This window comes from Dermochelys coriacea, chromosome 1, assembly GCF_009764565.3.
Source record: "Dermochelys coriacea isolate rDerCor1 chromosome 1, rDerCor1.pri.v4, whole genome shotgun sequence".
Taxonomy (NCBI): Eukaryota; Metazoa; Chordata; order Testudines; family Dermochelyidae; genus Dermochelys; species Dermochelys coriacea.
The window spans coordinates 19,143,985-19,160,912 of NC_050068.2; positions in this window are offsets into that span (position 1 = coordinate 19,143,985).

Sequence of the window (16,928 nt, forward strand, 5' to 3'; positions counted from 1 at the left end):
CTCGTGGCAGGACTAGATCATTCCTGACCGTGTTTGTCTAACCTGCTCTTAAAAATCTCCAATATCAGAGATTCCACAACCTCCCTGGGCAATTTATTCCAGGGCTTAACCACCCGGAGAGGAAGTTTTTTCTAATGTCCAACCTAAACCTCCCTTGCTGCAATTTAAGCCCATTGCTTCTTGTCCTATCCTCAGAGGTTAAGTAAAAATTTTGTTTTTCTTCCTCCTCCTTATAACAACCTTTCAAATACTTGAGAACCGTTATCATGTCCCCTCTGTCTTCTCTTTTCCAGACTAAATAAACCCAATTTCTTCTTTGAGTGCTTGCTCATGTCTATTCAACTTAGGTGTGCTTGCCACATGCATCCGGCCTAAAGTTTTTTCCTCAGCAGTATTCATAGGGGACTAGCTCCGGCGCCCTCTGGAGTGGTGCATGCATGGTGTGGTAGATAGGGCGCCATTGGCTCCCCCCACCCTCAGTTCCTTCTTGCCACCAGTGACGTGCTGGAACCGTTGCTGCTTCCGCTAGTGCTGTACGAAATAGTTAATTCTTGTATTATAGTGTATATAGTTTTCTGTTAGTATTTGTAAATCCCTTAGCTATAGTTAAGAGGCTTTATAGGTCCTGAACGGGACTTTGCCTCGGGACGGGGCATGCCCAGCTCCCCAGGCTTTAAGCCCTGTGATCGCTGCAAGAAGCCCGTGCCCATTAGTGATCCACACAGCAGTTGTCTGCGTTGATTGGGCGAAGGGCACATAAGCGAAAAATGCAAAATTTGCAAGTCCTTCAAGCCAATGACTCAGGAGCGTGATATTCATTGGAGTGCTCCTTATGGAGTCGGCCCTCGCCCTGGCACCAGAGCAATGCTCCCACTTGAAGCCAAGTGCTGTGACCTCAGTACACAATGCCTCACTGGGACCATCCACTGGCTGGCACCGGTCCCCATACATGGCTCCGACCGAGAAGCCCAAGAAGACAGTGCTAGGTCGGTCTCCAACCTCCCACAAAGGAAAGGATAAGACTGGGTGTGAACAAGGTCCCAGGCTGGGAAACTCTTCACCCCTGTTGGGATCTTGCACTCTCCTTATAGTAGCTCCATCTAGGTTGCATCCCTAGTTTGTTTATGAGAAAATCATGTGAGACCATATCAAAAGCTTTACTGAAGTCAAGATATACCACATCTACCTAATTTGACTGTGTGAGAGTGGAAATTGAAGTATTTTACATCTTAAGGAATTATTTATTAAGGAACTTATACTGCCTGCTTTTACAACTGTTAAGCTAGGCTTAAGCACTAATGGCCAAATTCAGATGTACTTTGCAAAATCCTAGTGAATTTGCCTTGCAAAAAGGATATTTCTGAGACATGGAGGACATAATTCCCCCCCATTGGGTTTGGAGAACTAGTACATTCCACTGTGGAGAAATTAAGCTTCTACTGTTCTAGAACCCAGTGTTGAAGCTGTTAGTCACAATTTCAGCTTCATTTAAAACATTTTGGGGAGGGGGAGCGGGGAATGTTTTGTTAAGTGAAACGGAATAGTGTTTTTACAACTTTTAAGAGGGGGGGGTAAACTCTTTCACCACTTGAGGTCATGATCCTTGCCACCGTTGATTAGCACCACTGCCCCCTTAATCTCTTTGAGTTTGAGGTGATGTTTTTCATTATTTAAAAGGAACCGTGGACATGGGGCTTTCCTAGGTACATAAAGATATGTGACATCAAAATTGCAGAAGTGCTTGGAATTTTTAAGTCTACAAATCACTGTTTGACTTGTGAACATTTAAAAACATTTTTTTTCCATGGAGACCAGTCTATTCATGGTCACTTGTATTAATCACTAGGGACAAAAGACACTACCAGCACATTACTAAACCATAATATGAACTTGTACAACTTCCCAAGGAAGCTTCAAATTACTAATGGAGGGTATCAATTCCAGATCTAGACAACCTTTCTGGACTGAAAACCTCTCTCAAAAACCTCTTCAACATCTGTTACATAGTGGGTGTCATAAATATAAAGGAAAGGGTAACAACCTTAATGTATGCAGTAAAATAAAATCCCTCTTGGCCAGAGGTACAGAATCCCCTTACTTGTAACCGGGTTGGTACCTGACCAGAAGGACCAATGGGGAAATAGGATACTTTCAAATCTGGGGGGTGGGGATGGGGGTGGAAAGGCTTTGTTTTTGTGCTCTGTTTGTGTTCTCTCTGAGACAAAGAGAGAGACCAAGCAAGTAATCCAGTTCCTTCTGAAATGATACATCTAATATTACAGAAATAGTCAGTAATAGCAAGGAATGCATTAGATTATCTTTTGTTTTAGTTTGTGAATTTTCCCTGTGCTAAGAGGGAGGTTTATCCCTGTTTTTTGTAACTTCAAAGTTTTGCCTAGGGGGGAATCCTCTGTTTTAAGTCTTATTACCCTGTAAAATTATCTTCCATCCTGATTTTACAGAGGTGCTTCTTTTACCTTTTTCTTTTCTTTATAATTTCTGTTTATTCTTTGGGTTTGTGCTCACCTTGTTTACCTATCTGGTTGGTAGATTATTCTCAAGCCTCCCCAGGAGAGGGGGTGAAGGGGTTTGGGGGAAAATTTTGGGGAAACAGGAACTCCAAGTGGTCCTTTTCCTGAATCTTTGTCTAACTCACTTGGTGATGGCAGCAGTACTCACCCAAGGACAAGGAAGGATTTTTGCCTTGGGGAAGTTTTTAACCTAAGCTGGTAGAAATAAGCTTAGGGGGTCTTTCATGCGGGTCCCCACATCTGTACCCTAGAGTTCAGAGTGGGGAGGGAACTCTGACTGGGTATTTGACCATGGATGTATTTAGGGTGCTTAGGTAATTCATTTTTGAGTAATTGTCCACCTGTATTCCAGTCCCATCCACACAATTGGATTCTTTTAGCCAGCAGTGCCAGTTGGGGCCATGCCAGTGTCCTTGATGCCCATCCCAACACCCCACCTGAAGGTATAAATGGAGTGGGCCCAACCTTTGCTCAGTTCCTTTACCAATACAGAATCTAGGTATTCTAAGACTGCAGGAGTGGGGAAGGAGACTAGATCGTGAAATACACATGGCCAACACATCTCAAAGAACCACAGTTACTGTTGGGTAACTAACTAGTGCCTGTCCACATGTGTTCCACTTCTGGTGACTAGCAAACAGTAACCTCATAATCAGGAGGTTGGGCCTGTTCAGTTATTGCTCTGCCAAAGCAGCTGTCAGATATGGAAGCTTTGTAGAGGGAATAGTGTTGGGTGAAAGTGTGGACTGATCCCTATACAGCTGTGTATGCCCCTTGCTTCAGAGGCTGCCTGAGCTCTGGTGGAGTCAGCTCTAACCAGCTTGCATGAATCCAATCTAGCATGATTTAATGCAACTAGAAAGCCATTTAGATAGTCTTTGGGTAAGTACTGCCTGGCCTTTTACTGTATCTGCAAATGCTACTAACAGCATAGGGCAATTCCTGAAAGACAATATGCTGTTAAGGTAACACAAAAGAGCAGTAACTACCTCAAGGATGTGCAGTTTCTCTCTCCTCTCCCTCCTCTCTCTCCTTCCACCCCTCCCCCCCCCAGGTAGGAATGGGGCTAGGGTAAGAACATTCAAAACCATCTTAGGTAAAAACCTAGGGTGAGACCTATGAGATCAACTTGTCCTAATGGAACACGATGTAAGGTGGTCAGCCAGAAGTGCCTGTATTTCTTGTACCTTTTGAGTTGAAGTTCTGGCTACTAAAAAGGCTGTCTTCATTGACAGATGTAGCAATGAAGAAGGGGCTCAAGAAGAGGGCCCATTAACCTGGTAAAAAACTATATTACTATTCCAAGGAAGACAGGACTCCTGAACTGGGGGAAACACATGAATGAGGACCTTGAGGAAACTAGAAACTGTAGGGAGGGATCAGATGGTGTAATCCTGATGATGTATTGGTATTGCTGATAAGGTTACCCTTATGGAGCTGACTGATCATCCTGAATTCTTGAGGATAGCAGATAGTCCAAAATAAGAGGAATTTGGAGTTTCTAAGGGAGACAAGTGGTGGTGTGTTGTCCAAACAGAGGACTTCTTTCATTTAGTTACTTAGTGAAGCATAGTAGTGTCCTACCTATAGTGGATGTCAGCTGAGCAGCTGCTACCAATAGTAGAAACTAGCCACTATCCATGTTGTTTGCAGTGTTGTGGTAGCCATGTTGCTATCCATGTTGTCAAATGCAACAATGCTGAGTCTAGATAAAGCATCTGATCTTCATTCTGGGAGATCGCATTGGCTAAGGCAGGTAATGTGATATTGGGGGCTAAGTTGACAGGTAAATCAGGTCTGAGCACAAGAACTGCAGGACAAGCTGGTGCTAGCATGATCATTATTGATGAGTCCTGAGGCTCCTCAAGACCCGCAGCATAAACAGGGTTGGTAGACAAGCATGTGTTATCCCTGGAATCTACAAGATGAGGAAAACATCTGCTAGAGAATGGAATGGAACATTTGATGCTTCTTGTTCCAGTCTATAGTGATTTGGTTTACTGTGGGAAACCCACATGCAGAACTGTATCCCTGACGGTCCGTTCATAGTTACTTGACAATTGCCTGTTGACCTGGTCCACATGGACATGCTATATACCTGCAGAGCTACTGGTGTGATTTGGTGATGATCATACCAGTTCCAGAGACTAACAGCTTCTTGGCAACAGGGGGGTGAACGTGCTCCTGTCTGTTGACATAAAACCTTGCTGTTGTGTTGTCTGACATGACCTGGTCTGTTAGTCTGTGTAACATGGAAAGAATTGCTGTGCAGGCTAGATGAATAGCTCTGAGTTCAAAAAAGATACACTGGCATTAGAAAAGATTCAGAAAAGGGCAACTAAAATGATTAGGGGTTTGGAACGGGTCCCATATGAGGAGAGATTGAAGAGGCTAGGACTTTTCAGCTTGGAAAAGAGGAGACTAACGGGGTGAGAGTGGTATGGAGAAAGTGAATAAGGAAAAGTTATTTATTTGTTCCCATAATATAAGAACTAGGGGCCACCAAATGAAATTAATGGGCAGCAGGTTTAAGACAAATAAAAGGAAGTTCTTCTTCACACAGTGCACAGTCAACCTGTGGAACTCCTTGCGTGAGGAGGTTGTGAAGGCTAGGACAATAACAGGGTTTAAAAGAGAACTGGATAAATTCATGGAGGTTAAGGCCATTAATGGCTATTAGCCAGGATGGGTAAGGAATGGTGTCCCTAGCCTCTGTTTATCAGAGGGTGGAGATGGATGGCAGGAGAGAGATCACTTGATCATTACCTGTTAGGTTCACTCCCTCTGGGGCACCTGGCATTGGCCACTGTCAGTAGACAGGATACTGGGCTGTACTGACCTTTGGTCTGTCCCAATAAGGCCGTTCTTATGTTCTAGGACATTTATGTGAAGCAGGTGTCATTGGGATTCTAAACACCTTGAGTCTGAAGGTGGTCTAGGCAAGCACCCCATCCAATGTCACGGAAGGTAGGAAAAATTGTACTCCTTTCCATACTGGAGAGGGTTCTTCCACCAATTTAATGATGGGAGGACTTCTCTGGGATTTGCACCCTCATGTCGATGTGATGACTGTTAGGTATATGTACAGATTTCAACCTCCCATGGCTGGTGCATAGGTGAAGTCTGTCATTCAGTGTGATGTAAGTGCATATGACCAGAGCATTTTAGAGCCCAGGCAAGCAAGTATATTTGTGCCCCCTAGAGGCAATGCATGGGGGGCTTGTGGGGGCTTATACCTCCCCAGATTTCTGCCTTCCATTTAGCACAGTTTTCAAACTGTGGGGTGTGCCTCCCTTGGGGGACATATGCCCCACAGTTTGAAAACCATCGCCTCCTGCCAGGTGCCAGGGTGTAATGTCAAAAACCACCACTGACAGAGTTTGCTACCAGAAGCAGTTTCTGACACCTAGGTATGTTCTCTTTTGCTGTCCTGTCACAATTCGCTACCTCTCACCTTTCCCGTTCTCTGGTCGAGGTAGCAAAATGTGACACAATTTGCTACCTCTCACAATTTATGCACTATATGGTTCTATAACCACAGCTAAACTCAGGGAAGATTTAAAAAATGTGGCTTTGTTTGAAAAAAGAGAACTAGTTCCCTGCTTACAATTAGTGGGTGAAAACCTAGCAGAAGAATTTCACTGTTACATGTCTCTTTGAAAAGGGATCTCACATGTGTACTTGATAGGCTGAAAGTGGACCAAGGAGTCTCCAGAAAAAATGAATGAATAGTGGTTGTAGCTGAAAAATGAGCATAATATCTCTAGGGCATGAATCATTCCAAAATACAGTTCAGAGTAGGATAACCAATGGGCTACAACCGCCAGGACTACAGCTTTTTAAAACTTGGGCTGACTGACTTTTTAATTTAAACCACAAATAAGGAGAAGAGGAAGAGTGGCCTTCAAGTCTGGAAAGCAACATAAACTAACAATAGTGAATGCAGCTCAGTAGATTATACCAAGTCCTTTGAAGTATATACATATCTGATTATTGTGCTTATAAATGATGCATCTAAATGCTAGCATTACAGCCAAAGCTAATCCATCCATGATATGTTCATTTAATGATCAGATCTTCTGATGATTTGACTTACTGGTGAGAACCCTCCACTTCCTGCCCGTCAGAGTCTCAATGCTGATTGGCTGAGCTGGAGGCTAAAACCGTACCCTTTCTACTGCATCATTTTACCTGACAGTTTAGAGAGTTTTACAGGTCATCTTCTCCTGCAGCAACAGAGAGCTCCTGTCCCCAAGAGCACCTCCTTGCAACAGAGTCCTGATGGCCTTTGATCAAAGTCAGGTGCTTAATAGACAATCAACTGCCTACATAGGCTCTTTCCTTTTCAATTAGCTTCCCACATATAGTGTGAGCCCTGGCTCCCCTTAAAGGGGCCAGCAACTCCATGATACCTCTGTGCTGACATTCATTAGTCTACATGGAATACGGGAGCTATTTATCTAGGTTTTTCAGTTGATCCCCATCACCATAGTATCTGAGGGTGAAGTGTCTGAGTGTCATTCTTCCTGTGAGAGGCAATGTCTCCTCTCTCTTAAGAGCTTTACTTTTTTGTTTTAATTCAACATAACGGTGCATGTGTGTTGGTGAGCAGGGACTTGTTCCCACTAGAAAGTTGTACTACTTGAGCTCTACTCATGTAGTTAAAGCAGTACAATCCCCCTACTATGGACACAGTCATATCAGTGTAAAGTACTGCTTTGTACCAGTATAACTATTCTAGTACAGACAGGTGAATAATCTATATATTGGTGTAAGGCACTTTTATAAAGATGTATATGTGTCCACACTAGAGGTTGTGCCGGGACAACTATTTAGGGTAAAAATAAATACATTAATGCATCCCTACCCAAAATAGCTATATACGTATAAAGAACGATGTGTAGAGCAGGCCTTTAAATGTTAGGAAACACCAGAATTAAGGTTGCTTGTACAACCTTAGTGCAGTTCTATTGTGCATGTATGTATTAAAACTCACAAGTGTGGCCTTGAGGTCACTTCTCTTCCCCTCACTGCACCAGTTTCTTAAAAATTACCAAGGAAAGCGGTGGTTTTACATCCCTTGATGTCTCCCAATGAAGACTATATGCCTTTCTCGAATGTGCTTTGGTCAAAAATTAGCTCCTGTGCTATAACGGATGCCTGTGATATGCAGGGGGTCAGATTAGATGATCTAATTTTCTCTTCTGGTCTTAAAGTGTACAAGTCTCTGAAAAACTGAGTGTGGCATGTTGAGCAGCTTCTGATATTTTCACGTGTAGCCTGCTTGATCCCCAGAACTAACGGCGAGTGAGTGGGATGATACAGGGGAAACAGCTCAAACATCCAAAGGGACTGGCCAGGGGCAATATGTGAGCCCTGCAGGGTGGGGTGGGTGTGGCAGTGACATCACAAGGGCCTTTTGTAGGACCTCAGCTTATTGGTCAAAATAGTATGGGAGGTGGTGACCTCACAGACAGAACCTGACAAGAGACAGGTAGGACAGGCTGCAGTGCAGGGGGAATCTCAGAGACCCCTGTGGCTTTGCTGCAGCAAGTCTCCTTCTCAAGGTCTCTCCTTGAGGACTGAGAGACAATTCAGGTGCACGTATGTGAGCACAAGGAGGAGCCCCTTCGGAGTTTTTCCCTTTCCCACTACTAATTTTGCTAGAAAACAGACATCCCTGCTGAGAAGGTAAGAGCCTCAGAGAAGTCTGATAGCTATTCAGCCTGATCCATCTGGTGCTGGCCAGCATGGAAAACACCAGGTGAAGGTGGGAGAATTTTTTCCCCCACATAGGCCATTGTCCCTTAGAATCACTGGGAACACTGGGGTTTGTCTTTTTTGGTTTCCCTTTTCCCTTCTTCCCTCCCGCCACTGGCGAGAAGGGGGTTTTCTCTGGCCCTCATTATGGGAGGCCCTCAGAGAGAGCCGGGGCTGGAAGAGTGCTCTGACAGTGATTCCCACTGGTGGCCTTGGCCATCCTTTGGACCATTTGGTGAGAACCCTCAGCCTCCTGCCCCTCAGAATCTCAATGCTGACTGGCTGAACTAGAGGTCTAGTGACAGGAGGAGACTCAGGACTTCGTTGTTCTCTTTTAAGATCAAGCAAATAAGCCATAATCAATCAGATGCTTGATGAATGTTGCTGCTTTTCTCCATTAATTGTCTCTGAGCAGTTCATGAGTCTCTCTAATATTCTAGTTCCTCTAAAATACTTGCTGAATAATAACTGTGAACAGTTGTTGGTCTGAATCTCATTTGAGATCACTTTATTCTGGTCATTCAGTGCATGAAATTCAAAATTGACGGTTAGTTTCAAAGTCAGGACTACGGGGTCCTATTCCCAACTCTGCCACTGGCAGTGTGACATAAGACAAGTTCCTTCACTTTTCTCAGCTTTAGTTTTTCTCTCTGTCAATTAGGGATAACAATCCTCTTATACCTACCTCATGGTGAGTAGAGGTTGGGAAGCTGTGAAGATCCATTTGAGAGTGTCACTAGTAGCAGTGTATAATATGAGATGTTTTATCATGTTGAGTCATGGCAGATTATGATGTAATGCAGTAGAACCCCATTTATCCAACCCTCCGTTATCCGGCTTTCCATATTAACTGAATAACCAGTGCACACAGGTCCAGAATCAGGCGATTTCTCCTGTGGCCACTAGATGACGCTTCAGTCTCACACCTTCCTATTCTCCAGATTATCTGAATTTTTGATTAGTCTGATTTGGCCCCAGGTCCAATTAGATTCAATAAACAGGGTTCTGCTGTATAATAGCTGAAGTATTCTATTTTATTTGTATTTTATTATTTTTAAATCACTAAGAGGAGTAACTACTTAGCCCAGACTGAATCATCTCATCTAGTTTTCTAGATCAAAGTGTCTCCTCTTTGTGTGCAATTTAACAGTATGTGACAAACAGAAATGCTTTTGTTTTGCAAAAAAATATTTTTGCAAAGAATTTTCATCCAAATCAATTTAGGATTTCAAAAAAACATATTTATTTAATCTAAATGGGATTTTCCAACAGAAAACTGTTTCGATGAAAATTTTTGTACCATCTCAATTCCTCGGCTCTATCCCTTCCTCTGCAGGTTTCATCGTCTGTTGGTTAGAGCAAGAGTTAGAACTGTTGGCTTTTCTCTCTGGCTCTGCCATCACTTTGCTGTGTGACCTGGGGTAGGTCATCTCCCTTCTCTGTATGTCAGGGTCCCAATTTGTCCAATGGGAAGAGGGACATTTCTCTTAACTCCTGGCTGTAGTGAGTCTGGGTGAGATAATAGGCATTAAAGCACTTTGTGGAGGAGACAAATTTTAACACTGGTTCCTGGCTCAGCATTTGTTGCCTTAACAAACCAAGTGCTGTACACGTTCTCTTCTGAGATCCTAGAAAAAGAATATCATCACATCCATTAACAAGATAGTATCTATGTTTAAAAAGGGGAACAAAGAGGACCCGGGAACGTACAGACTAGTCAAGCCTCACTTTGATACCTTGAAGGATACTGGAACAAATCATTAAACAATCAGTTTGTAAGCACCTAGGGTTATAAGGACTAATAAGCATGGATTTGTCAAGAAGAAATCATTCCAAACAACCTTATTTTCTTCTTTGTCAGGGTAACTGGTCTAGTGGATGAGGGGAAGCAATAGACATGATATAGCTTGATGTTAATTAATAAGGGTTTTGACACAGTCCCACGTGACAGTCTCATAAACAAACTGGGGAAATGTGGCTTAGATGAAATTACTATAATGTGGGTGCAGAACTGGTTGAAAGATCATACTCAAAGAGTACGTTTACCAATGTTTGGCTGTCAAAATGAAAGAGTGTATCTAAAGGGGTTCTGCAACTGTCAGTCTGGGTCCAGCACTATTTGATATTTTCATTAATGATTCAGATAATGGAGTGGAGAGTATGTTTGTCACATTTGCACCAAGCACTTTGGAGCACAGGATTAGAATTCAAAATGCCCTTGACAAATTGGAGTGAAATCAACAGGATTCAGTGATCATAGAGCTTTAGAAGGGGATTGTGGCACCCAGGGCAATGCTTGTATCCTGCAGGTCACAACTCGTCATTGTCTCTCTATAATGAGAGATTTTTGCTCTGAATGTTCTGAAATACCTTGCAGCACTTTAATAAAGGCTTACAGAAAAACCTCAGAAGGGGTTTATATATTGCAAAAATTCACTTTCCCCAACATAATTAAGGTGGTGACAGTATCAGGACACTTTGGTTTGCATAAAATAGTAAGGTTTCAGAGTAGCAACCGTGTTAGTCTGTATTCGCAAAAAGAAAAGGAGTACTTGTGGCACCTTAGAGACTAACAAATTTATTAGAGCATAAGCTTTCGTGAGCATCCGATGAAGTGAGCTGTAGCTCACGAAAGCTTATGCTCTAATAAATTTGTTAGTCTCTAAGGTGCCACAAGTACTCCTTTTCTTTTTATAAAATAGTAAGTAGTTTTAAGATTGGGGCTTTAATTAAGTAGCAATTAATGATAGTTTAAATTTAGAAAATCCATCCTGGCTGACCAAAATGGTGGCGACGAGGATGTCGAAGTCTAAATAGAAAAGTAGAAAATTCTAGAATCCAAGATGGTGTCAGGGGTGGGGCTCTCTTACCTAAAACTAAGGATGATGACATGGGGGAAGAGCACTCCTAGGAGCGACATATGCAAATAAACTGGGAAAGATCTAGAAATATGCTAATTTCTGAAAGCTGATTGGCTGATCCTGAGAGAGCAACCAGTATATAAGGCCAACAGCCGGCAGGCTGAACTTGTAGGGGTTTGGGGTTTTGTGGAGAACAGAAGCTGGAAGATACCTGCAAGAAGCAGCAGCTACCTGGAAAAGCAGCAGCAGTGGCAGAATTCTAAGGTTGCGGTAGCAATGAGCAACTGCCTGCCAGCAAGCTACCTTAGCAGCAGCAATGAACAAGCAGCTAACCACCTCAGATCTGGGAGATAACGGCTGCAGAACCCACAGCCCTCTGAGACAACATTGACACCAGGTTTTCTGTGACAGAGCAGAAGTATCCCTTTCTATAGAGGAATCAGAGGGATTGTGAAGAGAGTGTAAGTCTAATTTTTCCATCTCTTATTAAGAAATGCTTGGGTGTGTCTGTCAATAAAGCTGGATGCCTGCGTCTTGAGTGAAATCTCTCCTACCCATCCTGCGACTGGCTGATGTTCACAGGATGTTAAATGTTAAATATTAGTGTTAAGTAAATGTTTTATTTTAAATTTGTGAACACGTTATGATTTCTTATATGTGTCTATGGAGGCCACATATACTACATTGCATTACGTACGGGGTTAAATTGTAATATTATGTCTAAAAGCCTTTGTATGTACGGAACCTCTATATGCTTGTTACATTGAAAACACTGTATTTCTTAAAAAGAAAAGGAGTACTTGTGGCACCTTAGAGACTAACAAATTTATTAGAGCATAAGCTTTCATGAGCTACAGCTCACTTCATCGGATGCATTTGGTGGAAAAAACAGAGGAGAGATTTTTCCACCAAATGCATCTGATGAAGTGAGCTGTAGCTCACGAAAGCTTATGCTCTAATAAATTTGTTAGTCTCTAAGGTGCCACAAGTACTCCTTTTCTTTTTGCGAATACAGACTAACACGGCTGCTACTCTGAAAACTTTATTTCTTGTATGTGTTAAGGTACCCTATGTAGTCTGTGTCTTTTATTTTGCTACACCACTTCAATTATATGATACTTCCAAATTGTAATTCTATTGCATTTTACTCTGTTCCCATGGGTCTGACTCACGGCACTGGTCCCATAGCCCCGATCCTCGGAGCCGCTCCCGCTCGAGGTGGTCGTTGGCATATAGTGGTCCCGTTCGAGATCCAGGTCCCGCTCTGTGACCTCACAGCACCGGTCCCAGCACTGGCTTCAGCCCACGCACTGCTCAGCTTCCAGGCATCGCACGGTTGACCGGCACCGGTCCTCACTGCAGCACCGCTCTCACTCTCGGCACCATTCTACATTGTGGCACCGCTCCACACCCCGGCATCATTCCCCACTGAGGCACTGCTCTACATCACGGCACCGCTACTGTTCACAGCAATCAGACAGCCATCACTCCCCCGCAGGAGGATGTATCTCCAGTGCAGTCTCATGCCGCTCCCCCTTGGCCCTCCTGCTCAAGGTCGCCTTATTACCGGCAGGGCATTGGGAGCATCTGAGGCATCCAGATCAGGGCCGGGGAGTTTAAGGCAGGACACTCAGCACCCCAGTGGCCGCCAGAAGTTTGGCAGTTTTGGACCCCATGTGCATACCATCAGTCCCAGGGTGCCCCACCCGGAATTCCTCCATCACCCCGATTAGGACCTCGCCTCCCAAAGGCAACTTTCAGCTGTCCATCCCAGGACTTTTTGCAAAACCCAGCTCCAGCACCACATTCACTGACTAAGGCTACACCTGGTACCCATGAGCACCCAGCCCCTAAGGAACAAGTGGTTACTATGGAACTGATGCTACCAGTGGCTTCCTCCTTGTCATCCCCTGATGAGGTGGTGGCAGGCACCTCAACATCTGGGCCACCACCCATGGATTATAGGGTGCTGCAGGACCTCCTCCGTCGAGTAGCCCTAAATATGAACCTTCAGGTGGAGGAAGTGGTTGAACAGGAGGACCCAATGGTGGACATCTTGGCACCAGAGGGTCCCTCTAGGGTAGCCTTAACCATCATAAAGACCATCCAGTCCAATGCAAAGACCATATGGCAATCGCCTGCCTCCATCCCCCCTACGGCCAAGGGTGCTGAACATAAACACTTTGTTCCCACCAAGGGATATGAGTACCTTTTCACCCATCCTCCCCCCCCACCCCCCCGCTCTCTTGCAGTAGAGGCGGTGACTGAAAAGGAAAGGCAAAGTCAACAGGCTCCCACACCCAAATCAATGGATGCCTAATGCCTTGATTTGTTTGTCAGGAAGATTTATTCCACAGGGACTTTCTCTCAGGATCGCAAACCAGTTCGCGATTCTGAGTCAGTACAATTATAACGCCTGGTCCTCAATCCTTAAATTGAAGGAGCTCCTTCCATCTGAGTTGTGATTGGAGTTTGGAGCCATTGCAGAAGAGGGTAAAGCAGTCGTCTGGACTTCCCTCCAAGGCTCCCTTGATGCCGTGGACTCTGCTCCACGTACTCTGGCGTCGGGGATAGCGATGAGATGCAATGCTTGGCTCCAGTCCCCTGACCTTCCCCCGGAGGTCCAGCAGACCTTACAGGACCTCCCCTTTGATGGGCAGGATCTATTTGCCGAACAGACAAATTCTAGGCTGCATAGCCTAAAGGACTCCCGGAATACAATGAAGTCCCTCAGCATGCACACTCCAGCGACCCAAAGAAAGCCCTTTAAGCTGCAGGCCACTCAGCAGTGGTCCTTCCCGCCCTAGCCCAGACAGGACTTCTCGCGTAAGAGAAGCAGATATGGCCGGCACAAGCCATCTCGCCCTCCATCTGGGCAGGGCCAAGGGCAGCCCAAGCCCCCTTGGGCCCCAAGCACACCTTTTGAAGGTGCGCCTGAGGATGGAATACTAGTAGACCCCCCGGTTGCCTCTCCTCCATTTTTGAACAGTCTATCCTGCTTCTACCATGCGTGGTCCCTTATTATGTCAGACCGATGGGTGCTCCACACAGTAGAGGCAGGATATTCTATCCAATTCTGTTCTTCCCCACCTTCGCACCCCCTTTGCCTGTCTCTCTTCAGGGACCCCTCTCATGAGCAACTCCTCATCGAGGAGGTTCAGATTCTTCTCGCCCTAGGAACAGTGGAGACATTCCCACAGGTACTCGTAGGCAAGGGTTTTTACTCCCGATACTTCCTCATCCCCAAAGCGAAGGGGGGCCTCAGGCCCATTCTGAACCTGCGAAAACTCAACAAGTTCACAGTCAGCTTGAAGTTCCACATGGTCGCCCTGAGCACAATCATCCCTTCCCTAGTCCCAGAAGACTGATATGCTGCCCTCGATATGAAGGATGGCTATTTTCACATATCCATCACGCCAGCTCACAGACAGTTCTTCACTTTGTAGTGAACAAGGTGCACTACCAGTTCATGTTCATTCACTTCGGACTGTGCACAGCACCTCATGTCTTCACCAAGTGCATGGCAGTTGTAGCAGCTTTTATCCATCACCACCACGTACATGTCTACCCCTACCTAGACAACTGGCTCCTCCAGGGCAACTCCCGTCAGCAGGTGGAAACACAGGTGAATATAATCAGAGACACATTCGACCAACTAGGTCTCATACTCAGTGTCAGCAAATCCAGAATAGAGTTCATTGGAGCTGTTCTGGACGCGACTCAAGCGAGAGCATTCCTGCCAGAGACATGTCACCTGTTCCTCTCACAAATAATCAGCAGCTTTTCCAGCTTCCCCACCACCACAACAAGGCAGTGTCTCAGGCCTGCACATACATAGTTCAACATGCCAGGCTGTGACTCAGACCCTTGCAAGCATGACTTGCATCTGAGTATCGCCCGGGCTGTGACAGTCTGGACACAGTGCTAACTATCCCTCGGCACATCCTCGATTCGCTACAGTGGTGGCTGAATCCTCACGCAGTAGGCACTGGAGTTTCTTTTCACCCGCCCCAACCCGCTTAGACCTTAGTTACAGACACGTCCACGTTGGGTAGGGAGCGCACCTCAGGAGCCTAACAACTCAGGGCTTGTGACAAGTAGAGGAACTGGCCCTACACGCCTACATACCTGCCGGGCACTCAGAATGTGCTGGCGGACAGATTGAGCAGACGCTTCCTCACACACGAGTAGTCAATCCACCCAGACATCAACCACTCCATCTTCCGCAATTGGGGGTTTCCCCAAATCAACCTGTTCGCCATATGGGCCAACAGGAAGTGCCCAACCTTTTGCTCCTTCAGGAGTCACAGTCCAAGCTGTATTCAGCCCAGGATGTATTCATGACCCCATGGAACGGGCAGCTGCTATACGCCTTCCCGCCATTTCCACTGATCCACAAAGTGCTCCTCAAAATCCGCAGAGACAAGGCGGACATCATTTTGGTGGCCCCAGCTTGGTCTCACCAGTACTGGTAGCCCACGCTCATGGATTTATTGGTCCAGCTGCTGATACAGCTCGCTCTCCTTCCCAACCTCATTACGCAGGACCACGGTCGCCTCCTTCACCCAGACCTTTAGTCTCGCCATCTTACGGCCTGGAGAATCCATGGGGTGAAATGGAAAAGATTCTCCAGCTGGTGCGTCCAAAGGCAGGTGTTTCCATCCCAGGCCCCCATTTCTTGTATCCTGGACTACCTCCTGTATCTAAAGGACTAGCATCTTGTGTTTAGTTCTCTCAAGGTCCACCTCATGGCCATCTTGGCTTTTCATCCAGGCAATTCTGGTCATTCAGTGTTTGCTAATCCCATTGTGGGTCATTTCCTGAAAGGCCTGGAGAAGACATATCCCCCGACAAAGCACCCCATCCTGACTTGGGACCTTAACCTAGTCCTCTCCCGCCTCATGGGCCCTCCCTTTGAGCCCATAGTTCCTGTTAACTTCTTTACCTTTCTTGGAAAGTAGCTTTTCTGGTGGCTATCACCTTGGCACGACGTATGTCTGAGCTGTGGGCCCTCACCTCAGAGCCCCCATACATGATTTTTCATAAAGACAAGGTGCAACTTAGATCTCATCCAGCTTTCCTTTCCAAGATGGTGTCCCATTTTCATATTAGCCAGGACATCTTCCTGCCTGTCTTTTACCCAAAGCCACACAACAGCTTTCAAGAACAAATGCTGCACTCACTGGATGTCAGGAGAGCGCTTGCTTTCTACATGGAGCGAACAAGGCCGTTCCAAAAGACAACTCAGTTGTTTGTTGCAATAACAGGATGGATGAAGGGATTACCAGTCTCTTCCCAGCGGCTCTTCTCCTGGATCACCGCTTGTATCTGCACCTGTTATGGCTTGGTGAAAGTTCCTCTGCCTGCTATTACAGCTCACTCCACGAGGGCACAGGCCTCGTCAGCAGCCTTTCTAGCCCAAGGAAATCTGCAGGGCCGCAACATGGTCTTCTGTGCATGCTTTCACGTTGTACTACGCCATCATCCACCAATCCAGAAATGATGTGGCCTTTAGTAGAGTGGTACTATGGTCAGCAATACCTTGACTCCGACCCACCTCCTAGGTAAGGCTTGGGAGTCACCTAACTGGAATTGATATGAGCAAGCTCTCGAAGAAGAAAAAATGGTTACTCACCTTTTGTAACTGTTGTTCTTCAAGAAGTGTTGCTCATATCTATTCCATTCCCTCCCACCTTCCCCTCTGTCAGAGTAAGTGGCAAGAAGAAACTGAAGGGGGGTCAGGCCGGCAGGGTCATATATAGAGTGCCATACTGGC